This window comes from Carassius gibelio, chromosome B15, assembly GCF_023724105.1.
Source record: "Carassius gibelio isolate Cgi1373 ecotype wild population from Czech Republic chromosome B15, carGib1.2-hapl.c, whole genome shotgun sequence".
In the NCBI taxonomy this organism is placed as follows: domain Eukaryota; kingdom Metazoa; phylum Chordata; class Actinopteri; order Cypriniformes; family Cyprinidae; genus Carassius; species Carassius gibelio.
In genome coordinates, this window is record NC_068410.1 from 19,934,979 (window position 1) to 19,961,631 (window position 26,653).

The following is a 26,653-nucleotide window of genomic DNA, read 5'->3' on the forward strand; positions in this document are numbered from 1 at the left end:
CCAGGTTGCTTGTTTACCATGTTTTAATAAAGTTATGATTCTGAACCCTAGATATGATTCGCCTTCCCCCTTTAATAAAAGTCTAGGGGTTTTATGCCTGTTTTATCATCTGATCACTTATTAAAAATAAAATACCAGCACGCCTCTGCTCAACAAGTTGGACAATTTGCTGTAACACTCATGTCCATAGAGCAAACTGTGTGGGACGCGTTAAACTCTGAGGGTTAATACTTTAAGATTAAGAGCTTTGCGGCAATGAATGATGTCTGCATTTAGAAAGCACCACTAAACAGGCCGCACTTGATATCCAGACATCTCTTTGAGCTAAATACCCATATCCCCTATGAGCTTGTCCAATTTATCCACTCAAACGCTCTATGAATATAGGAGCGGATCCAATCTTGATTAACGATTCTACTCCTCCACATACTCTAATAAGCTTCTTTCTGCTTGTCAGGCGAACTGTAATTGCTCTATTCAACATCACTTAAAAAAAAAAAAAACTCTGGTGGTCTGAATGAGACTGGTATAGACTCATTGCATAAAGTTACTGTAAAGTGAAAAGGAGAGGTGACCAATGGATTTTCCATTGTGTTTACTTTCCTATAGCATTGGGTACAAGGACATATGGTTTTACAATCATGAATTACCTTATGTCATTTAGTGTTGGGCAATACAGTCATTTTTCAAATCGTCATATCGTCAGCCTGTGAGATCAACGATACACGATATTATCGTGCATTGGTGGAGCAAGAGAGAGACTCTTTGTTCTTGTCATAGCATAACTATTTGATGTTTTAAACCACACAGGTGTGCGAGAGAGAGCCTATGGAATCACCAATAATAAAAAAATATATATACTTTCAAACATACTGATAAACTAATGTTAAATATAAAAATACTGTATTTTAAACAGCTAGTTCATACATAGTCAGACGCAACTGTCATATCGCGCGTCCTGTTACAAATTTACCGCACCTGCGTATGGAAGTTATCAGTCTAAATGTTCTGCAAAATCAGTCAATGGTGAAAATCAATAGTAGATTTCATTTAAAGCCCAGCAGTTTAACACTAATATTGGGCATAAACAAACACGTTAAATATAAAGTATTTAAAACAGGTAAGTTCATTTATTTGGAGTAAGTTGAATTGAACTGATGCATCAGTCGTACAGTGCTCTGGACCGCGCGCCTCATTACGAGACCAACGCATCGCCAAAGAAACAAGAATGAGATGTATTCTAACATAACTGTGGCATTAAACTCAGTTAGTGAGGGCTCTTTAAAATAGTGCACATATATAGGCCGTTCAGATTACTTGTTAAAGTTAAACCTTATATCTGCAGACGATGTTCGTCTGTTTGTGGATGGAGACTTTGTAACGGGCCAAAACTATGAATTTTGCTTGCATCACATTATATTGCAGAGTGCATGAAAATAATAAAAAGGCGGCAGAGCGAACTTATCATCCATTGTGGTTCTCATATAGTCTTTCTACGTCATCACAACATAGTGAGTGTTATAAGTAAGTCTTTAAGAGAAGGACTACGTGAGAACCACTATGGATGATAAGTTTCGCTCTGCTGTCTTGTTATTATTTTATCTTTACTTCATTTGTAACGCCAAGAAAGAGTTAATCTCTCATGTTTGAGAAGAGCACGTTGTCGTATACCAGCCATTAAATGTGTGGGAGACCAACTCCTCGTTTTCTCTCTTTCATTTAATGGATTTAACGAGTTATCCGAGTCAAAGTGGGCCACTTCAGCGACTACAGGCTCTATTTCTCCTGTGCTCGCGCGCCCGCGGTGTGTGTGTGTCTGTGAAATGCTATGCTGAAGTGAAATAGTTGGGCAGTCTGATAGCCGAATTAGAATAAGCCGCCTAATAAAAATATAAATAAGTTATTATTATTATTATAATCTAATACATTAATAGGAAAATGACTCTAATATCGTCTTGATTATCGACAGAGAAATCTGCTTATGTCGATATCTCTGACTATCGTTGATGCACGATACTATCGTTTATCGGCACAACCCTAATGTCATTTAAATTTCGGATTTGTGGTTAGAGCCTTGATAAGACTTTATAAAAAATAATGTCTGTGATAAAGGTTTAAATAAAAGGAAAGAGACAGGTTACATAAACCCTATTCTAAAACCTAGAATGCTACTTATATAGCCTATTGGTGCACTTTTTATGTGTTGTTCTAGAAAACGGGCAACCATCATATGCTACCTTTTAAGATACCTTAGCCATACTTATAAACAATTATTGCAGCGCATACCCTAATTGTCCTATTTTGAGTTATGAAAAGAAATATGATGATTGTTGATTCAAAATAATTGATAATATTATATGCATATCATACTCAAAAGTATTGATTTAAAAAAGCTAACAACTCAAATTTTGTGTGCCATTTATAATTATTTTCTCTAAATTGTTTTAAAATTTCTAGTATTTTCAGAATCTGTGCTTTATTGATTTCAATGATTTATTGAAATTTCATGTTTTGCTATTTTAAATTTCACTGTGCTCAATCAGGTGACCCTATCGTGCACCAAGAACACACCCTATTACTCAGCTAATCGTGTGAGACAGACAACAGCACCCGCTGAAATTGTCTTCTTAAACATCCGCCAATCATTTAACATTATCAGTGATCTGGAGTGTTTGTGGTTTAGTGAAGCTGAACTAGAGGATTCGGTGAGGACAGTGACGCAGGCTCAGTCTCTCTGTTTTTGCAGCTAAAGCACAAGCATTGCTGTGTTTCTGAGAGATGTAAGGAATTCCTCAGGGGCCTCTCCAGTTTTATACAGCTGATCCTGTTCGACCGCTCAAACTCAAATGTGCGTGTACATACCTGCTCCTATTTCGCCATCATACCGGTTGTTGGAGATTGAATGCATCAATCTTAAACTACACATGTAAACAAATACAACCAATATAGATTTTTGGGGGCACTGTATCAGTTAAGTATTTAGGTGACAACACACCTGATCTTCTCAAATCTTGGGTTAAATATTACAGTATTTACAATATTGGAGTAAATTAAATGGTGAATGGACTGCATTTATATAGCGCTTTCAGCAGACCCCATGGCCATCCAAAGAGCTTTACAAGTTGCCTCACATTCATCCATTCACACACATTCACACACCGACTGCGGTATCAGCCATTCAACGCACCATCCAGCTCGTCTGGAGCAGCTGGGGTTAGGTGTCTTGCTCAAGGACACCTCGACACTTGGTCAGGTGGAGCCGGGGATTGAACCACCAACCTTACAGTTTGTAGACAACCTACATGAACCACTGAGCCACTGCCGCCCCAAAATTACACCAAAATATTAAATTCTGTTTATTCCGTTAACCAGTCATAACATATCTGTTGCTCATAACTTTTTAACCTCTAAGCCTAATGGCCAGATTTAGTAACAGCTTGCACCAGCGCAAACCATCTTTTGGCGTTAAAATAGTACTGTCAGGATTTACTAAAGACGTGCAGTGAAGGACTAGCGCTGAAAAGGTGTAGACAGTTATTTTTGTGCCTGACCTCATTGAATATGCATTTATAGGTTTTTCCCTTTCAGACACAAAATTTATGGAAGGGGAGTATGAAAATGCAAAACTGGAAATACGCAATACTATGTAAAACATATTATTGCATATTATGCAATACAATGTAAAACATCTATTTGGATATATTTCAAAATGCATTTTATTTATTCAGCCATTCTTTATTGTCACTTGATCGATCAGAAATCATTCTATCATGCTGATTTGCTGCTCAAGAAACATTTATTATTATCAGTGTTGAAAACGGTTTAATATTTTTGTGGAAAACATGATATTTTTGATGTATTTGATGAACAGAAAAAGCTCAAAAGTACCGCATTAAAAAAAAAAAGTAACTTTTTATAATTAAACACTATTTTAATGAAAGTGACAACATTTTAGAGTGAAATCATTCTAAAGGAAGCCTACAGTTCAAGTTTATACTGTGTCAGAAATAACATTCATAAGACGACAGAAACGAGATTCTACTCTGAACGGATCTTGTCCTTGGATTCAGAAATGATTTGTTTCTATGGCAACACTCATAACACCAAATAAATCCATCTGCAGCTTTGTTGTTGACCACAGCAAAAGACTTCATCTTTACATTAATACCCTTTATTACTATAGCAACATCTTGCTACAGTTCTTGAGACTAGTCAGAAACTCACAAATGCCACAGCTGCATCAGAAAAAAAAAAAGATTTTTGACCCACCATTTTCTCCATAAAGTGAAATAAGCATTCAGCAAGTATTTGTGTGCACGTACACTTAAGACATTGCATATGAGACAAGACCCAAACTAATTACAGATTCATAAACCCATACCCATCCAAAAGATTACCACAAAAATCACCTAGCGGAGCAGCACAGCGAACAATATATGAGGCATGCTTTATGAACAACTGTGCCCTCGCATCTCAATGTTGTGTGAAGTAAGAAAAGCAAGGGAAGTGGAGGAAGGAAAGAATTTCACAGGCAAATGAACATAAGGTTTTATCAGATCGAACCAATGTGGCTACAGGCGTTAGCGGCGGAGGGCGGAATGATTGCTCTATCTAAACGGTCTTGCGCAGGCATAAACAAACAAAGATATAGCGAGGAAAACACAAACACACACCCACATGGAGTTCTGGGCATCTGGCGGCTGCATTGTGTGAGGTGCAGGCGCTACACGTAGTGCACAAAAGAGCTCAAACCTGACTGCAGTGACAACACAGCCGCGGCATTTATCAGCCATGGCATGTCTGCCTGACAGCACCTCCCTCCTCACACACACATTAATGCTCTTCTATCCAGCTGAGTGTGTGTGTGTGTGCGCGAGGAAGTGAGCGGACACTGAATATTTATTCATTTGCAAGCAGACACATGAACTAAGTGTCTCTGGTGAGGAAGATAAGGGCTTCTTTCTTTCAACTATGTATATGTGAGTGACACAGAAAGAACGATGGAAGAGAGATGCGTTTCGGGCCAAACATAGGACATGCTGTAGGCAATGATTGGACGGGTGTGTGTGTGTTCGGACCTAGAATGCACAAGGAGACTGTGACTGGCGTGAACAAAAGCTAAGCAGCTCTGCGGCTAACTGACCAAAGCGAATGCGAGGCGAACGTTTTCTTAAAGAGCAGAAACTCTCTTCGTAGAAATCAAAATTTGAGTTCTGTCATGACAACTCTCGGAGGGATGGTAATGTGCATGGCAATGGTTAATGTGTTTGGTCTTGGCAGAATAGATCAACTACGCTGCTGCTGTGGCAGAGAAAGTAAAGAGACTTGCTACTGCCAATACATCCACAGACATGCTGCTGTGAGCATGTAGGAAATACTGCTGTTGCACATATAAGATATATAAGAAATAACCACCATATATAATAACATACATGAAGTCACACTGTAGCAGATCTATACAGGTGGAGCTGGGGAAGGAGAAGGGTTTCTAAAGGTTTCTCATGATGTGAGCTTACTGGGAATAAGGGTGTGCTGAAAGGGTAAATAAATGTACCCACAAAGCACAGCCAGACTTTTTGAATTTAATGATGTATATCTTATTTGAAATTCTTTTGTCATTTAAAATAAAATTTTATATTTTTGTGTGAGAGATTAAGATTTTATTTTAACATTACTTTTTGTACTGAAACCAATATATCGTGTACTAAAAATGTCTCAGTGTAGATTTTGGTGAGCTTTAGGTAGCATTAGGTACATTTACCCTATTTGAATGTTGAACAGCAAGCTAAAAAAAGAACTGCTGAAAAAAAAAAGAACTAATCAGTAGCACCATATGATAATGATGTCATTATGTCAGATTGAGTTTGACCTATTGGACTGCACCATCTAAAGTTTCATACCAAGTTTCATACCAGTTTCATAACAGATTTCTCTGATTTTCAATACTGGTCTGATAGTTATGAAACCCTTTATAAGTATACATCAACTCTAAAAGTTAACAAAATAAGCAGGTAGTACAGTTAGATGCTAAAGTTTACTGAATTACTCTTTCAGGAAAACAGACTAAAAATATTGAAATGTCATCCTGCACTAAACAGATTATTGTCCAATCAAATGCTCTCTAGAGTGAAAAAGTCCCTCCCACTAATTCCACCTCCTACTGACTGGCAAGTAGCAGATTATAGTATGTAGCCATTATGCATCACGCCAAGATCTTATCTACCTTTCGCACAATATTGTGACATCTTGCTCTTGCAAATAAAAATAGTTTTAATTGAACCTGTTAATTATGCTAAGCTAGTAGGCAGAGCTGAAATATAAGTAAATTATTGAATTTTAGCATTGATAATGTTATTTAAAGTGAAAAAAAAAAAAAAAAAAAAAAAAAACTTGGTTTTAGCCAACCAAAATACCTTTTTCTTAAACATTTACAAATCAATAGACTAAACGGTTAGCTTGTTAATTGAACTATATAAAAACACAAAGGCAAATATTTAAATTGACCATTTAGATTTGGTAATTTAAAGTGATGTAATTTTGTAAAAAAATTAATAAAAATAAAATAATAATAAAAAAAAGATTTTCTTAACCAGTTACAGCTATGCTTAACTAGTAGGCAAAGCTGTTAACCAAATGCTAATTAAACACAAATGTAAACATATAAGGCCATTTGGCTTTGGTAATATAATGTAATACATAATATGTAATTGTGTAGGTAATCAAAGGAGCTTTCCCTTATGAAAGCTAACCATGGTTTTATTATAGCAAAAATGTAATAAGCATGTTTTTTTTAGTCAGATTGATTACCACTTATATAACCACAGTTTTACTACAAATACCATGATTGAACTGTGGGTGCATCTCAACAAATCCTGTTCTAGCTAATCAAAAGAGCTTTACTGGACCAGTTAATGCAATGCTAAGCTAGTAGGCAAAATACAAACAAAGGGAAATATTTTATTAAGCTTTATTTATATAAAGCACACAAAATCAAAATGGTTGTTTCAGTCAAAGGAACCCTGTTCAAGGGGGGCAGTATCTTGCACAACAACAAATAAAACCTATTAGAGATTTGAAACCAAAAACACACACACTTCTGGTTTCAAAAAAAAGAAAAGAAAAAAAGTTCAAGCGATCTTTAAGGAACCGTACTAATGCATTATGCCTGGCATTTACTGTCATCCATAATCAAAATAGGGTACGATTTCTGCTGCCAAGTCTGCTGCTAGCACCAACAGTTATTGAGAGCAGCAGGGACAAACGCCAATTCACCGTAGCTTTCTCGAAAATGGCAGCACGGTTCAATTTCTGTGCCTGAGCCTCAGAGCTAGTGAGGATAGAGGAGGAGTACTGACTGAGAGGCCGTGCTGATCTTGGCTCGGTTCAGAGAAGGTTCTGTGGGGCAAAAACAATCTAGACATCGTAAGTACAGCTTAGCAGAGATAGCGGGATTTGTAGTGGTCTTTAAGTGAGTCTGGGCGAAGGACAGTAATCCAGGGGATGATGGGATACGTTAAGGGAGGATTGAAGAAGAGGTGGAGGAGCTAGTGGTGCTTCTATGCCAAGAGAAGCTCAGAAAAAAGTCATTTTGTGTACTTTTAGTCCTGCAACACTCCTGATTTAACTTGAATGCTGGTTGTCTAATGTTTACAGTCTAGAGTTACAAATTTTGATGGGAAATTATGGATTTAAAAATGGTATTAAGGGTTAAATAGAGCTGAGAATGCTACACTCGTATCAACTACACTCTTTATGTAACTTAAAGCCCAATCAAATCTGCCAAAAAACTAAAATAAAACACAATCGACCAATGTGAAGTGCTTCTTGAGCATATATATATTTTATATTAGTTAATTAATAAAATAAAAAAAATTTGGAGATTTGGAGCCAAATTACAGAAGGGTAGAAATTACTTTAAAACGCTTGCAGCATCATTAGCTTACATTCATTTTACACAGAGATTGGTAGGTCTAGTAGTAAAATTTGATGAAAATTAGATTATATGCCAGTGTTGATTGTTGAAAAAGCACCTTTTTTTCCTCCCACGTGTGGATAGCTGTAACTCAAGAAGCATCAAAGATATCATAATGCTAGGGATGGGCGATATCTTATCATTTGTGATATACCTGTATAAAATCTTCCCACGATAAGAATAAGTCTTCCTGCCATAATAACGATAAAGTCTAGCTGTTGACATATTTCTGCATGCGACAGTGTGGAGTGATATAGCAGGAGGTGGAGGTGAAATTGAGCAGTAGTCTATCCTAAATGAGGAGCTCCTACAACCTGGAACTGGTTTGGTCAGGGCTATACAAAGCGACAACATTTTTTTAGATCATTCATCTGAATTAAAGAACTACAGTTGCATGTGTGCAATACAGTTTTGCATGTGTATGAGCCTGTTTACAAACCTGTCGTCCAACAAAGATATAATCTGACATGCTCCAAATGAACTTCTTTCTGCACAAGGTTGGCCTCCGGCTTAAACTGAGGAATTAAACAGCCAATACATTACATGTATACTCAGTAATGGGCACACTAGCCTATTTTGGGTAAAAACAGGACAGATAATAGTTTTCTGTAAAGAAACAGGATTCCCTGAATTATCATCATTGATATTGTTATCGCAATGAATACCAGAAATATCGTTGATATATTTTCAAGACCATATCGCCCATCCCTACATAATGCCCTTTTAGATCTTGGGTCTTAAACTTGTGGCATTTTAAGGCCCTCTATGGTTCACTTCCAGAGATATTGGGATCTCAACATGGCGCCATGAGTAAATTGTTAAACTGTATGCATTTGCAGTGGTCAAATACCAAATGTGGGTCACTTCTCATTCAGCAGGTACTTTTTTTATTAAAAGAGAAAGGTCTGAAGAACAAATAATGTTGAAACTAGAAATGTATCTTGTTTCCCTCTATCAAAACAATGGCATACCTGAGTGGCATAAAACAATTTTCTCAAAATGCAAAAGGAACGTGCATGCTGGAATAACTGGAAGTGAATGACAACGAAAGCCAAATTACAAATGGCTGCAACTGCTCTTGTGTTAAAAACAAGGTACCTTCCGTTTTTCCCGCCGCTTCTAAACTCTGCATCTCTCGCACTGCTGCATTCCACTTTGCTGTACATTGATATTCTATACAAGCATGATGTGTATGGATGTGTTTGACCATTGGGCTTATGCCATACATCTTTTATAAAGGGTTGGGGATGGTATAGCATTGCAAATCTCAAGTAAAAACAAAAATAAAAAACACTGAGCTGAATTTGAAGTTGTTCATCTTTTAAAAAACTTGTCTCCAGACCTGATGTTCTTTTCAATTCACTCTCTTCTTCGTGAACACCCCCTAATTCTGTGAACATGTGTATTATATTCCCGGTCATGGTCCAGCTAAGTCCACTAGAATCAGAGCTGCAGTGTTGCACAAAGTTTGCTCTGAGAATTTGATCATATTGGTCAAGGCCAAACACACATGCGGCAGATCCAGCTAATACATATTAACTTATCCAGCTAATACATATTAACCTGAGCAGGCGGTCAAAGCCACAAGCAAACATGTTGTAATTCTGATTAAACAGGGCGGTCAGGGTCATGAGCAGCACCGATAGACGAATGGACTCTAATCGCAATAGAAAAACAGAGTTTAATATCAATACTTTCAAAAAAAAAAAAACTCCTCCAGCTTGTATTATGACTGTTTGAGGATTACCTTATGAGAAAAGCCATCAAACCATTTAATTCATACAGTTCTGTAGCACCTTTTCCCCACATTAGTTTATCGATTAAATACTAGAAATTACGTTTTTTCTAGAAACATAATTGCAACTCACTTTTTCTATTTATCCTAAACCGCCGGCACTCTGTTTCTTGATAAGGTGTCTGCATTTGGAAATTCAGCTCATTCCTCGGACTCTGAGACAAGAGGTCACTTTCTCCAAGCTCTCTTTGAACCGCGACTCTTCCCAAGCTCGCGGCCAAACAAAACAGCCCAGAGCACTCTGGAGTCTAATCAACAACTTCCACCCAGCTATCACACTTCCAGACTCCCCGCAGTTGGACAGGCACAAAGAAACTTTGCGTAGGAAAGAGAGGAAACAGGTTGGAGAGACAGACGGGCTTGCAAACAAAAGCTTCAGGTGAGAAAGAGTGCAATAAAAAGCAGACAGACGGTTAAAGAGAATGAAGCTGGTGATTTGAGGTTTCGGGAAAAGGAAGGAAGTTGCGCTAGAGAGAGAGGAGCCATTAACATTAAGAGCTCATTTTACCTTAAGCATACGCTTTGCCCAAGCGAGACCCTGATGTAACAAGCAAACGGGCGACTGCAATTAACCAAGGCCACTTATGTTTTGAATTAAGGAATCGTCTAACCCACAGCGGCCTATCGATTAAACAGCAGTACAATGCCTGCCTCATTGAACCACCCAGGGTTCCAGTAACACAAGAACTTTGTGCATCGCTGCTTGCGTAGACCATAACTTTGTCTGTGGCTTCTGCTAATTTAGCCTGTGAAACTTGAGCGAGATGAAGCTAACGGAGGAGATGCGAGATAATTAAACAAAGCCGTGCAGGGTTAAACAGGGCATAATGTAATCGTGGTATACATAATTACCCATAAGAAATGTAAAGCAACGCAAAGCAGTGTGTAATGATGTGGTGAGAAGAAGAACCTGTTGATGACTGACAAATGTCACTTTTATCAGCCATCATGCCAAAAAGATGGAAAAGTTATATGGGCAAGTGACAATTATTTTCTTTTAAAGATCTATTAAAAAGTGCTCATTTTAAAATGTTATACTATTTACATACACTTTAATTGGTTGTATATATATACACACACCCCGGACCAGAGAACCAGACTTAAGTCGCAATACCCCCAAAAAACATTGTATTGGTCAAAATTATCAGATTTTATTTTATGCCAAAAATCATTAGGATATTAAGATCATGTTCCATGAAGATATTTTGTGAATATATTAAAACCTAATTTTTGATTAGTAATATGCATTGCTAAGAACTTAATTTGGTTAACTTTTATTGTCAGATCCTAATAAACCACACGCTTTCAGATGATCTGGGTCGCATATATACATACACATATACATACATATATATATATATATATATATATATATATATATATATATATATAAATGTCAAGTGGTGTAACCAAGAAAACTATAGACTGTACTTTACCAGAATTTATTCAAAATTCATATTATAGTGTTCATTTTTGGAACACAAAACAAAAATGTTATACATATATTATCGTATAATTTTTGTCCATGTATTTTAAACATTCATGCATGCATTAGAAAAAAGAAATAAAAAATCTAGCCCTTTAAGTTTCAAAATAGTTTAAATTGAATGACTATATTCAATAATAAAAGTCATGTGATAAAAATTAATATTTTTTCACTCCTTGGATACATGTGAGTCTAAACATCTTAATGATTCAGATTGCGTTTTAATTTTAAAAAACATTTTTTTCAAGGCAAAAAGGCAATAAAAGTGATTTATTCATGATAAAAAACATCATGAATCATTCATGAATATCTTTAAGCTTTTCTCTAAAAATATCATTAAGATATTTTAAGAGACGTACTAACAGTCAGAAATCGTTTTTTCTTACTTTTTTTGTTCTGCATGTTGGTTACACCACATAACCGATTATTAATAACAAGTTTTGTAAAGTAAAAATATTTTTCTTCAAGGAAGTAATCCTAAAAGATTATGCCAAACTTTTTAATGCTGCTTTTTTTCTTCACGATATCAGAAAAGTTGTTCCACCCTGACATTTTTATTTCTATGTCATGAAAAGTAGGCCGATGTCAAAATTTATTTTATTCATTTTGAGTTTTTAAAGAAATTAAAAGCATGGTCGTCATATCCAAATCCCCAAGTGTGAGCAACAGCATTACTGACGTGTGCCTTACAGCAAGCACATCTAAATACGGATGTCTGGAAAGGCGCGAGTCAATGAAGAATCTGGATTCACACTATAACACTTTCTAAGTGGTCAAGAGAGTGTTTGATAGGCCTGCTGAATGTCATTACCATAAGAGTGAGCATTCCAGAAGCACAAAAATCAACCTGGGGTCTCAGGGGTGGAACATCTACACATATCCACACCCCCCACTGCTCCGTGAGCGAGCGCATAGCCTAGGTTATGCACATACAAGGGCACTGGGATGGCTCCAGGCTGCAGGAACTGAGGAATGTGGGTAAAATTCAGGGGGGATGGGTCAACTGCAGCTAACTGGAGCAATAGTGTGTCAGCGAAAGTGAAAAATAGAGAGCGAGACTATAGAGGGAGAGAACGAACAGGCAAACTAGGAATTAAAAGCACAATAGGAAACCAAGAAGGGAATCTGGTGAAACAGATACAGGCTGGGGTTCACGTAGGGGTCGACAGAAAAACATCTATTCACTTTCATCAGCAACTTAAAAGTGGTGCGAAAGGATCAGCCGATTAACAGATACCAACAGTAATTCAGCAAATGTTTATTAATAGTTAAATAAATTAAGTTGTTTTATGCGTTCAAATAATTAGACATGCTAAAACAGAATTTGGTAACCATAAAAAATATGGTGAGAAAAAATAAAACATTTCATGGGGCCCTAATCGTGTAATTTTTGTTAAACTTTTATTAAATTGATTTGAAAGTGTATAAGTTTCATGATTGTATTTAATTAGACGTACTTTATGATTAATAGACTTTAATTTAATTATTAAAAAGGAGTGGAGTAAAATTGTAATGGAAAAAACCGAATCCAGAAAAATGTAATAACAAAATTATATGGTTCAGTACCGTTTTTTTTTTTTTTTTTTTTTTTTTTAAATAAAGCACTATTTTATTTGTATTTTTTTTTTCAGTATCCATTTTAAAAACTATCGGTTAATTAATCGGTATCGGCCAGTGTGGTCCAACTTTGCTATCGGTATTGGCAAAATCCAATATTGTAAAAAAGTAATTTTAAATAAAGTAATTTATTAAAGTAATTTTAATGCATTAATCATACCTTGTAATGCATCTTATGGTGCACTATACAATCTCATGAACAATTGCAACCACAGTTAATACATTATAACACTCATCAATTTACACACTATGCATTTTTAAATCTGTTATTAGGGGTAGGCAAGTTGACCAAAATCTTAATACGATTAATTTTATTTCATTTTATTTTACTGTAATGACATATATGTATATATCACTATACAGTTATTTTTGGTTTAAATAGTCTTTATGATATCAAAATTTTGGATACCATAGAAATTTCATAATTCCTGCCACCAGAGAAGACAACCATCCTTATAATTATGTATACAAAATATAAGGTACTACAATGCACATTATGAATACTTATAATGCATTATACCCTTTAATAGCCCATTATACAAAGTCTTTTATTATTAATATTATTAAAAAAAAACTATTTAATTTTATTTACGTTTATCTATTCACAAATACATTTACATCTTTATTTTGTAAAGATACTCCACTGGAGAATAAAGCTGTGATTCAAAAACAGAAGTTTAATATAAGATTCTTCATCCTTTTACCTCAGTTTCTGTAGATCGATTTTATTTATTTTAAATGTTTTTTTTTTTGCATGCAACCAATAAAAACTGTCACGCTATATGCAACACAGAACGAAAACTACCACAATCCTTGACAATGCAATCATATTCAAGCACAGTCAAGTAATCAAATCCAACTCTCAAAAGATTACATTAGTTAGTTAGATTATATTAGTTATCATCCTACACTCCTCTCAAAAACCATCAGAAAACCTCCTAATTTCTGCACTTCACCCACATCCTCCATTCATTCTGCACATCCTATCCATCCTCCATCAGAGAGACATACTCAAGACTGCCCATCGTCTCCATCATCATCCGATTCCATGCAGAGAAATAGTGAGATGGGATTTGGGCTTAACTTCATTAGCTACGCCTCAGTCTGGGGCCCATAGATTATGACTAATTAATCAGCTTACTGTGGCTTAAACACCACTACACAGAAAAGAAGAGTCTTATCTGTCAACACGCTAAAAAGATTTCACTCCCGTCATCTTTTCTTTCCTTAACACGCTCGACACAAATTCCTCCTCTCCGCGTCCTTTGTTGCCCAAAGATTAGCTTGACACACGCAAGCGGCTGCAACACAACCAGCTGGAATGGACGCTTTAACTTGGCTGAACGCTGGTGCCTCCGAGGTGGAGATGTGAGCTGCTTTGTGTGCCGGAGTTTCTCTTGTATGCTATGATATGGTCTGTTAAGAAAGAAAGAGAACACTGAATCAAGCCGCTTGGCTAAGAGACTATAGGGACCTACGAAATCTGTTTTTTTATTCCATTTTATAATTGGAAAAATAAAACTGAAATTATCAAAAAAGGTGTCTAATCAATTTATAAAACTTCAAAAAGTGCCCCTATTATGCCATTCCCCATATTGCCTTTCATACAGTGTGTAATGTGGCTCTATGCAAATGTAAAAAAATCTGCAAGGTTGTAAAGCTGAAAGTGCACGATAAATACAATTATTGTCTCCCAAAATAAAGAATCAACTCTCTATAGCCTTAATGAATTGTAATTCAAATCGCATTTCTGTGACGGTGACACGTCACGGGGTAACACATCTGCATAATGCGCGCCTATGTTAGAACAACTTGACCACGCCCACAAACATGTCATTCTACTGAAGAGTCATTCTAGGAGACTCCCAAAACAATATTAGGAACCTTAAAAATGGCATAATAGGGGCACTTTAACATAAAATGAACTATTTTTTTCTATATTCTAATTTATATTAAATAAATGCAAAAAAAAAAATCTGTGGTAAAAAAATAATGGTAAAAATGTAATTATCTGGCGATAGTCTTGTGGACCGCATGCCAACATACGGCGCAGATGTGCTTTGGGTGTCCCAAGTTTGAATCCCACCTTGTGGACCTTTCCCGATCCTGTTCCCCTCTCTCTACCCCATTCGCTTTCTGTCATATCACAACTGTCTTATCACAAGAAAAAAAAAAACATTATCAAAAGAGATGTCTAAGCAATTTAATTCATAATGCTTTAACAAAATTAATTAATCTTAGTTTTTTTCAAAATTCCATTTTTCTCACGGAAAATCCATGTTGCCCATTTTATTTTATTTATTTGTATTCAATTTTAATGGCTTAATTAAAATGTAATCATCAAAAAGGATGTCTAAACAATTATATAATATTTTTTTTTTTTCTAAATTAGATTCAGTGTTTTCCCATTTACATTTTTATAGATTCAGTTTTTAATTATAAATTTAAAATGCAATTACTAAAAATATAACATTTAATTTATAAAATAAATAAAATAACAATAGTAAAAATAGTAATAAATAAAATACTTTATTTTTTTTTTTTATTTTTTTTTTTTATCTGTTTCTTTCTCTCTTTTTTTCCCCCTGAAATTCATTTTTTTCTCATTTTAAATTATTTTGGATTCCCTTTTAATAGTTTAATTACATTGTAATAAAAATGTGTTGAATTAATAAAACCTAGTTTAATAATTTATTAAAATATTACAATAACAGTGCCCTTTGAAATGTCATTTTTCAGATATTACACTTCTGACTTAAAGTGCCCCTATTATGGAGTTTTGGAAATCAAATTTCATGCAGTGTGTAACACAGATCTAAATAAAAGGAGGGGTTTGGAAAAATGAATTGTTGTTTGGGAGTCACTGAGCATGTAATGTAGAAATAAATGCATATTATAAGACAATTAAAGTGTTTTTGACCTTGCATGCCTGTCAACCTGTTGTTCAGGACTCCCAAAACCAAAATATGTCCCTTCATTACCTATAATAGAGGCACTTTAAATACAAAATTTTCAAAAAGAAATGTAGTTAATTGAATTAATGCATTAAAAAAATATATCTTTTAAAACGCAATTAAGTTAAATGTAAATAATTGTGAGATGCACAGCCAATCTGAGTTCAGTACTGAATGAAGTTAACATACCAAAGACTTCACCGAACTCTAATGCTAATGCTAGACTAAGGTGGTATTTACACACAACAACAGGTGAATTCAAAAGACCCTGAGCAAGAGCTGGTCTGTAATTACATCAATTAAATGGGAGGCAGTAAAAGGTGCACCTTGTGACAGCAGAGGCGGGAAAGCGTGGGGCGCCAGTTGTCGTAGTTTAACCCAGACACAAAATCATGGCGGTTTTATGCCTCCGCTTCACGTTCTTTGACAGCGCTCTGTCAGCGGTTTGGAGTCTGTTTGCAGTGCTAAGAGAGATTCCTCACTCCGAGGCGGGGCAAGGCGAGGTGAGGCACGCAGAGACCCCCCCAAATGCAGACGCCATAGTGTTTCAAGTAGGACGATACCTGTTCACATCACCCAGCCCTGCTGAAACCAGGAGTAGCTGCTTCCTGTGAACCGGTCTGTCCGGTTGATCCACACAAGTGAGAATAATGCTTCCTACAACATCAGTATTCTCGGTTTTCCCCTATTATACCGATCACTGTGAGCCATTCAATCAGATAAGGAGCTACAGTGTGAGCTAAAAATGAAACAACATCCTCGGGTCAGAGACATGCGAGATAAAGAAAAGGAAAAATGTACTTTACAACATGTGCCAAGATGTGTTCATGTTTCATAGGGTTTTCAAAGACTTTGATGCAAACTTCAGGAAGTTTATATTTAAAAATGGTGTAACCATTAACATTTTCTATACATCTTGAATATGGCAAACTAACGCGTATGATAAATTATAAGTCAAATAATCGAGTAATGTGTTTTTCTGTAAAAAAAAACGAAACATTCAAACAGCTCACTAACAGAGTAATCTTTCAGAGTGGTTTGAGACCAGCACTGAACTGCAGGTAATAATGCATTTTAATTTAACTTTGAGTAAATAAGTTAGGCAGGAGCTTCAACTACACAAAACACTGGGACACAGAGCAAACAAGGGTTTGAGATGATGGACGAGCAGGAATAGATAGAATAGAATAGGGAGGGAGGAAGACAAGAGAAAGCAAACAGGATCTGTAATAATTTGCACATTCATGCATCAGGGCTTATGCCAATTTGTCAGATCAGTGGACGGATGCTGAGCACAGTTCATAACCGCGCTCCATTCCAATGAAGACACAGCCCGCAGCGCCGAGCGAGACCATCATAGACTCGCACACTCCCCTGGGCCTACAGTCGACCCGGTCACCAAGCAGCACATCTGCAAAGCACAGCGCTGACGACACGAGAGAACCAAACAGAAGGAGAGAGAGAACATCAGATAAGAGGGGATTTGTCCTACCCTGCAACAGTAATTTACCAAACCGATTCTCCCAAAGCCCATCAGTCCAGATCTGTGTGAGATTAAATGACTCAGCCAGAGCCCGGCTTTAACACAGCCAATCACAGGCCGTCTCTCTGCGCTGACTCTAGGCTACCTCTTCTAATCAAACAACAATAATTTATTTATTTTTTTAAACTAGGAGATTAAACCGAACACCATTATTCTTGTGTCTACCTCCAGGAGAGCGGCAGACTGTTGAGTGTGTGATCTGAAGATCTGCTGTTTGTAATCGCTTGCGCTCTTCCTCTTTTGATCCTGGTTATGTTCGTTGGTTTGTTTGGTTACCTTGTTCCACCCTGCAGGTAGTCAAGTACCCATAATGCCTATCAAAACCATCTCCGCAATCCTCTCTCTGCGTGCAGGATTTCTGCAATTTCTCCTCAGTCAATGTCAAATTCTCCCCGAGGCAGAGTCTCGCTCATTGACAAACAGATCTGGACATGTCGTTTCAAACAAAAAACGACCAGAAACCAGGCCCTCGGAAATGTTCTCCAATAAAAGAAACTCAATTCTGACATTTTCTGACAAAAAGTGAGCGGCGCTTACCAATGCTGCTCACTGTCATAATGCTGTGTTATGTGATTGCTATGTTGGTACAGTGCTAGCTGGTTGCTCGCTGGTAGTGTTAAGCAGTAGTGAATCCAGTAGTTTAATCGTTTGTTTTTAAAAGAAAACCCATTTTTTTTACAAGTTGAATTTATTCTTTAGGATCTTAATGGAAAGTATATAACATACTTTGGTTAAAATTTCTCAATGATAGTGTAAAAAAAACAGCCCTTTTCACAGCAAGCCATTTCAGTGCATTTCCCTTTAAATGCTAATGAGCTTTGCTGACCCCGCCCCTCTGTCCAACGGGGTGACACCCAGTTCTCTGAGAGACTGTAAACTTTAGCCACATTCATCACGAGACTTGCTAACTAGCACAATATTAGGAAGGCATTTGCAATATTCATAAAAAAAACCGTATACTCACTTCTTCTGTAGGTGAAGCTGAATCACAAATGCTTTGCGTGAACATAAATGCTTTTAGGTAGATCGGGGGACACATTCACTTCAGGAGCAACCATAATCCACTTCAGTGGATCAGATGTTGGGAGTAAATGATGACTGCTATGCTCCCACAAATGCTTAAGAGTCATTATTGTCTACATCTGCTCCGTCATCAAAACAATGGCGGACTGATGACAGCTCACTCAGGGCGGGTCTAAGGTAAAACACCAGTGTCAATCAACAATCGTGGGAGGAGCCTGGGTCTGTGTGACTTCACACAGCCAATAATCTGAAAACAGCTTGATTTGAAAAAATGGATCTTGTTTATCTGGATTTAAAAAAAGGCACTAGGTGGCAGAATGTAAAAAGGGGTGGGGTTTAAAGGCCTTATGCTGTGTTCACACCAAACGCGAATAGAACGTCTGGCACGAATGATTTCAATGTTAAGTCAATGCAAAGGGAGTGTCTGGAGGTGTCGCGGCGCGAATGAGGCATTTAGCATTGCACGATACACACATTAAGCGCGACTAGTGCTTTTTGTGCATTTAAGCATTTGACGCAAATTCGCATCTGCCGCCAGAGTTGAAAAATGTGAACTTTGGCATCAATTCGCGCTGCGTTAACCAATCAGGAGCCTGCTAGGAGTCACTCATTCAACATGGAGGAACAACTGATGTTGTCAGTGAGTGAGCAGTCAACCGGAGCTATATGACAAAAGTTCATATTTCTATAGAGACAGGAATAAAAAGGACCTATATATATAAAACATATTAAGAGATTAATTGAATAAAGGCCAAAGATAAGAAACGTTTCGCTTCACCCCAAACAAATTATATTTTATCTTGAACCACTAAAGAGACATCAGAGCCAGCGGCAAATGTCAGAAGGTCTAGCCGAGGTGAGGCTGCTCTTGGCGGATACATGATCACTGAGCTCCCGCTGATCGCATGGAGTTCATCTAATTCTCGCCTGAAATACTTTTAAAACTACATTTCATGACATGATAAGAGTAACATTTTGAAAATTATCCAAATAAAAATAGCAGTTGAAAATGTGAACTCAGCTGGCAGAAGCCCCCCCATGACGCGAATTTGCGTCTGTTGTGAATTTCACAACAATAATAGAATCCAGTCATACAAATTTAGTTTATTGTATAGAGAAAAATTTAAATTAGATCAGTTCACTTCAAAGCACAAATATAAATCCTGTATGTTCTGAATGTCTTTGTGTGAATTAATGGTGTAGATACACCTTTTTTTTTTTTTTTTACTAGTTTTGTTTACTACACACAGTAGTAGGTTTTCAGTGGCAGTGGGAACATAGTTTCATGCCACAGAGCTTCTCTTAAACCAGAGACAGTAAATAGACTTGTGTTTTTAGCTAAAAACTTGTATTAAAAAAAAAAATATATATATATATATATATATATATATATATTTTTTTTTTTTTTTTTTTCTTGATATATCACCGTGGCCTAGTTTGAAATTGGTTTTATACGTTTTGTCCTGTCATGCTGTCACATGCTTGAGGTATTCGGCCAATCACAATTCACAGCTGGACAGCTGGCCAATCAGAGCACACCTAGCTTTTCTGACCGATGAGCTTTGTGAAAACCGGTGCGTTTCAGAAAGGCAGGGAATAGACGAGCAACAATAATGTACACTTTTTGAACCTTAAACTGCATAAACCCATTTCATTACACCAAATAATGTTATTTTTAGCAATGTCATATGACCCCTTTAAAATAAAAAGAAACCTAACAAACGAATACACTTCATCTACAGCGATATCATTGACTTGATTGCAAATAAATGCACAGACACTATTTAACTGAACAGAGATGACATCACTGAATTCAATGATGAACTGCCTTTAACTGTCATTTTGCATTATTGACACAGTTTTCCTTATGAATGTTGTTCAGTTGCTTTGACGCAATGTATTTTGTTTAAAGCACTATATAAATAAAGGTGACTTGACTTGACTTAATAAAAATAGGCAAAACCACATAACAAAATTACCTTTCATTAATTATAGTAAATTTAAATTAATATCAGCAAATAAATCTATTTCAAATTATTATTATTAACAATTATAGCATATAAATAGTCCAAAGAGCCAGAAGTCATTATGATATTCTGGTGCCCAGACATGGATGTATTAATGGACAGGCATAAATCGTACATTTTGCCACAGAGAAAAAAATAATAGCATGCCTCTCACCACATGATATAGGGCATCATTCACGTCTGTAGCTGTAGCAAACGGTGCAGGACAAGGTACACTCTGAAAAGTCTAACACTTAGTGTTATAAAAACATATAGGTGATAGAAGCAGTGATGCCCGCCTTAGCAAACACCACTAATAATTGACAAAATGGGGTGTAAAGCAGATACACAGCTGAAGGAATGGAGGCATGACATCAGAGGGCTGTGATTTTCTGAGAAAACTGGCATGACGGCTGCAGTCGACATTTTAAAGGTCAAGGCATCGCAGCAAATCCAAAGGTACATTTTTGTAAGCTTTGCCCACACCGCAGGGAATCGTTAACAGACAAAAGGCCCACGCTCCCCCAGGACCTAGACAGGATCCAACAGCAAAACCGCACAGATCCTGTGTCTGTCTTTTAGCAGTGATGTGAAAAAAAAAAAAAAAAACAACAAACAGAAACGGAACACCAGGACTGGTTTCCTCCTGAACTGCACTAAACTCAACGCAGACTCACTTCTCCCCTCGACCTCTCCAGATCAGGGTTCCTCTCACCCCTGACCCTACGGAGAGCAAGAGAGAGAAGGGGGTTCTGGATTTGCTTGGTTAGATTTGCACAAAGCCTGCTCCATGGGACACTGCAGGAAATGCGTGATTACAGTCTGTTTTTGCCCTCTTTCAAACATCCTTGTTTGTTTGGCTTACACGGAGGCTAGTCACAAATGTAATGAGGAGAAATGCATGTTGACAACACGTCTCAGAGCGTTCGCATGGTGACTCATCCAATCTGGACCGGTTATGTCAACAGAAAAAGTGGGCGGCGCAGAGACCCGTCCCTCTTTTGCACGCCCCTCTTATTTCAGCTCTTGTATCACATATGCAGCATTGAAAAGCAACAAGAGCTGGGCCGTACCGGACCAACTGCATTCCACCACTAATGTGTTTTTACATGACAAGGTACATGCATTCCCCTGAAATTCATCAAAACCACAAACTATCATTCTCCATTCTTATTTAGATAACTTCTCTTGACGACAACATATTGTGTCTAGTACAGCTAATATTTTGCTGAACAACCCTGATGGTGTTTTGAGTTCTACTGTCAATGAGTGTCGAGGATAAGGACAACTTTAAAACATGTATTTATGTTGGTTTCATATGGTTTTGAAAATAATTTAATGAACTGAGTGTCATGTGGTGTAACCACCAGTGTTGTTATTGTTAACTAAACCCAAAAATATCATGTTCCTTGGTTGAAATAAAGCTGAAATAAAATATTAGATGAAAAACTAAAATGATAATTAGAAATGTTGCCTTCTATATTTAATATAGCTACACATAAATATAAAAAGTAAAACAAAAGCAAATCAAAAATGGTTACATTCAAATTAAAAAATTACAAATAAAATTGAATTAAAAATAGTAATTAATACAGTATATAAATAATTCCATAACACCGGTAACCACCAAGTTAAAAGTAATATATTTTTTTCCATTACACCATATATAATTATATAATATTCTTAAGATATTAATTCTTGTTTTACATTTGTTCCCGTTTTTGTTCAGTTACACCACATGACTTTGATTTGCCAAAGAAAAATACAATAAAGATTGTAATTATTATTACTAAAATATTTTGTAAGCCTTTACTCAGCCTTTTGTTCCTTTTAGCATGACAATTGCATCACTCTGACATTTTTGACTTAATACCACAAAAATATATATTTTACATGAGAAAAAATGATCATAGAAGAGTAAATCAATAGATCAGGACTCATCATGCATGGAACCTCGTATTGGTTTTCAACAAAGCTTGTCATCTAAGGGTGGGTTTTTGGTTTACAGACACTCATTTCCCTTCTGAACAGTTTTTAATTTTGCCTGCACTTCACAGCTGATTCTCCAGATAAAGCTCAAGCTCCAAGCCAACATAAAACAAGGCCCTAAAAATTGATTCAAGTTACATATAGATCCAACAAAAGGTGCAATAACTCTCCCGTCACATGTCTTAAATGTAATAACTATTATTACAGTGGGAGTGAGGTTGAGAGTGCTCCTGACATTTGAAGTAATTGTTCTTTGTGGTCTAGTAGTCCCTGAGGCAAAGGTCGTGACGTTCCTGTGTGTCGCCTTGGATCCTGACAAGCCATCTGCTTGACACCAAGGCCGACTACAATTGTTTTTTTTAAATGCTACACTTGGAGCAAGAGTTAAAAATATCAGAAACAGACCCCAAAGAGGCAACAAATCAAGCTCTCGCTGTACAAAAGCAAGCTAACATTTTGAAAAACTACGCCGGTGTAGTTATATGACAGCTCTGGAGCTTTCAATTTCCAGCCAGATTGCACAGATAGCCGTTTAGCAACTGGAAGTAGAACTAAATAAACACAAATCTATTCCCTCTTGTGAGAAGCCATATGGAAGTGCTGAAATAAAGCGAAAGCCCTTTTCCGCCAGCCTGAGAAGCACTTGACTCTTGCTGTCTCATATGAATCTCATCCATCTTCCCAGCCATGACGCTGCTCGTTTTATAGCTCCTTTCCCGCTTGCTGGCGATAGCTAAGTGTGACCAAGATGACAAGCCGTTGCAGGGGCGCTCGATAACACCAGGCCCAGCACCTTTAAGCAACGCAGCACTTACTCATGAGCGAGCATCCGGCCGGCACTGTCGCCAGATAAGGAAAGAGCTGGCCAGATAAAAAAAATGCTCCCAGATGGTTCTCTTATCGCATGATTTAAGGAGATGTGTTGGTCAGCAGATGAATCACCTAAGATTATGGACGTGATATTATGTTGCTTTTCAGTGAACTGCGGCTCTGTGTAGTGTGAAGCATGTGAAGGAGATTTACTACTAATCACAGAACCGGCTTTAATGACGAGATGCGAATGACAATCACATGCAATTAACTGCACAACACTTCAATGCTATTATTATTATTTTATTTTTTTGTTAAATATGTCAGTTTCTAAAGAGTTCACTGCTTATAGCTTGACACAAGTGCTCTTATTGTTACCTAAAACTAATTAAAATGAAGCTGAAATCAAATAAAATACAAATATTAGATTAAACTTATCGTTAACTAAAACCATTCAAATTAATTTTTTCCACTGAAATAAAGCTAAAATAAATCAATAGTATTAATTAGAAATATTGCCTTGACAGCAAACTGAAATAACTTTAATAAGTTTAAGTCGTAGTAACAAAATGACTAAAATTTTAAACTAAATGAATGATTGAAAATCTGAAGAAACAAATAAACAAAAACAAATAACAAAAGCACAATACAATGTCGCAACAAAACAAACAAAAAAATAATATAAAAAATATGTTCATATTTAAAAAATATATACAATAAAAGTGTATAAATAACACTAAAATAACAATGCTAAAAACCAGCTTGAAATGTCACAGTTAAATGCCACGGCTGTCCAATGGTGGTGCTTTCTAAACATTTTAATTAAGAATTTATGGTGCAATCTAAGCACATCAGGTTTTTAGGCTGCTAATTAAAGTGTCGCTGCTAAAATATCAAAGCTAAAATTAAAATGTAAAAAAATTATTATAATAAAATGGCTACACTTGTCAACTATTCAGCTGTCTAGATGACTATTGTGATCCATCCCTCCAGGACCTCCTTAAGACCTTAAAACTAGTTTGTACACCACAGACTTGTTGATATTGCTATGTCAAAATTTATGTCAAAATTTGCCGAACAACATTAAATCAGACCGAAACTCAAGGCACCTTAGAGATCTGTGCAACAGTTGTGACTATTACTCAGACTGCCTCTACTCTTTCCAGCCCTAATTTTATTCAAACACTGTCTGCCTCCGAGGTCATTTCAAGACGGCCAATTGCTTTACTCCACCCTTGTGGTGACTGAATTCGCTCAGTAAGCACCGGGCAGTGTTAAAGGCCACTGCAATCGTAACGAAGTTTCTGCGAGCAGACAGCCTCATCTAACAGCTTCTGACAAGGTGCTGGCCTGCTGGCACCCCGGGCGCCTGCCGGAGTTAAAGCACAGACGTAAAGAGATGGGAAGAGGGAACTGAGATTAGAGGACCACTGCAGGAACTCATGATAGCATAATGCCTTCACTCGTTCACACATTTGGGCATTTTCAAACCCCCTTCTCTCATGACTGCTCATCTTCTCATGATTAAACCTGTCATATCTAATTATACGTTACACTGCAGTGACTTTCTCCCTCCATTTCTGCCTGGAAGGTGGACATGCGAGTCACAGTTTAAGCTATAAAAGAGTTTTTAAACGGCAAATGTAATTTAATTTATTTTTATCTGAAAAAGTCATGATCAAGAAGACTACTTGTAGTCTTTGGAGCTGTACTTGCACAAATTAATCACATACTAGAATGCCAAGTAAAAAGAAAAAAATATTTAAAAAAAAAATCTAGTATTTTTAAAGTTTTTTTTAAAAGGAAAAACTTTAAAGTTTTGAAAAGTTAATATTATGTAGTGCAACCATTAAAGTTATCATTTTTATATGCTGATTATTCTAATATGTTTAACATTAAGAAACATTTCTAATTATATAAACATTATTATTAATGCTGAAAGTTGTGCTTCTTAATATCTTTGTGGAAATTGGGATGCATTTAATAATAAATCATAAAGTTCAAAAGAACTGCATGCATTTTAAATAATTTTTTGCAACATTAATACAAAAATAAAAAACTATATTGGTATAAAATACTTTAGTGTCCTTGCTGAATAAAAGGTTTATATAACAACGTGAAATGACACATTTTAAGAGCATTACTGACCATGACAGAGACTTTTATATTCTGCATTTTGGTTTGACCACATGACTTTGATGGTCACACCAAATGACATCGAATGACTCCAGGTAAAGTTTTTTCAAATTAATAATAAAAGAGTAAGCCTACTTAAACCACCTCAGGTTTACATTCTTTTAATAAAATTATTTCTTAAGCATATTAGTTGCACCACCCTGACATATGCGATTCTATGATACAGAGACAAACCACATGTTCATTATAGAAGATTGTATTTAAGCAATAGTGTAAATTGCATTTTTACTATATTTTTAAATAAATTGACCGATCTGAGAAAGAAGAGCAAGCCGTTGACCCATAAAATGGATGCCAAACGAAGCACACATTTTTAATTTTGATGAACCGTTGACCGTTAGCAAATTATAGCCGAAGGACCAGAGGTATGTAATAATGTTCATCCCCCACAGAGAGGCCTAACATCCAGCTAAGCCCTTTCATATGGCAGTCTACAACCCTTCTCTCCTTGTTTTTTCACTTACCTCCTACCAGGGGCATCTCTGATGGACATCCTGCAGGAAACAGAGTGCGGCTAAAGGAAAGAGGGGAATCCCAACAATCGCAAAGTAGCGACAAAGACTGCAAGGGCAACTCCAGAGGAAATGGAGGCTGAAAAGTCAAACAAAGAAGGGCGACTGAAAAAAAGTCTTTTTTGGAAGTCACATGTCGAGTGTTTTCTTCCCTATGATATAAAAACAGCAAACACTGGAAACACCAAAACATGTCATAAATCCCAAAAATCTGTGGTGAGTGGGAGGAGGGCAGGAGGCTGTGGCGACGATCCACTCGTATTTCTCTGGCTTGGTGTGAACCAAACACTCACATACCCAAAGCCCAGAAATACAGACGCAAGGAGAAATAGCTTCAGTTTGGCGGGAGGACGTCTGTGGGAGGTGAAATTCCTGAAGGTTACAGAAAGTTCTTCCTGTGGGCCATCTTTGCTCGGTTTCTGCCTGTCTCTCTTTCGTTTCGCAGATGCTCTCATCTGAAGGTAAAATGCCGAGTCACTGAGAGCTGCACTCAAGGCCACAGGAGTGGCTGGAGACAGCAGAGAGACTGATTATTGACAGAATGCACATTGCTGATTCGCACGAGCCAATGCAGTTTCTGGGAACAGGCACCAGGGAAAGGGTTGGGAGGCTGCTTTATGAATATATAACGCTACCAAACCATTTCATGAGAGCTTTTGTACATTGATGCCTACACTTGGGCTGCATCCAAAAAATTGCAAACTTCCTCACTAGTTTGCAAAACAGTAGTAAATCTGAATTCACAGTATT

At 36.8% G+C, this 26,653-nt stretch overlaps 1 protein-coding gene across 4 annotated transcripts in view; it reads right to left on the reverse strand.

Annotated features, from left to right (window-relative positions):
• arhgap35a (Rho GTPase activating protein 35a) overlaps window positions 1-26,653 on the reverse strand; it is a 73,540-nt gene that overhangs the window by 38,985 nt on the left and 7,902 nt on the right. Inside the window, exon 1 of one of the 4 annotated variants that reach the window (XM_052576611.1) lies at window positions 25,856-25,982. The exons of 1 other annotated variant lie outside the window; for it this stretch is intronic. The gene's annotated coding sequence lies outside the window, so the exon portion shown is untranslated. Of the gene's footprint in view, window positions 1-9,840; window positions 10,462-25,855; window positions 25,983-26,653 lie in introns of those variants that run through there. 2 more of the 4 variants (XM_052576610.1, XM_052576609.1) reach the window with 2 other exon arrangements.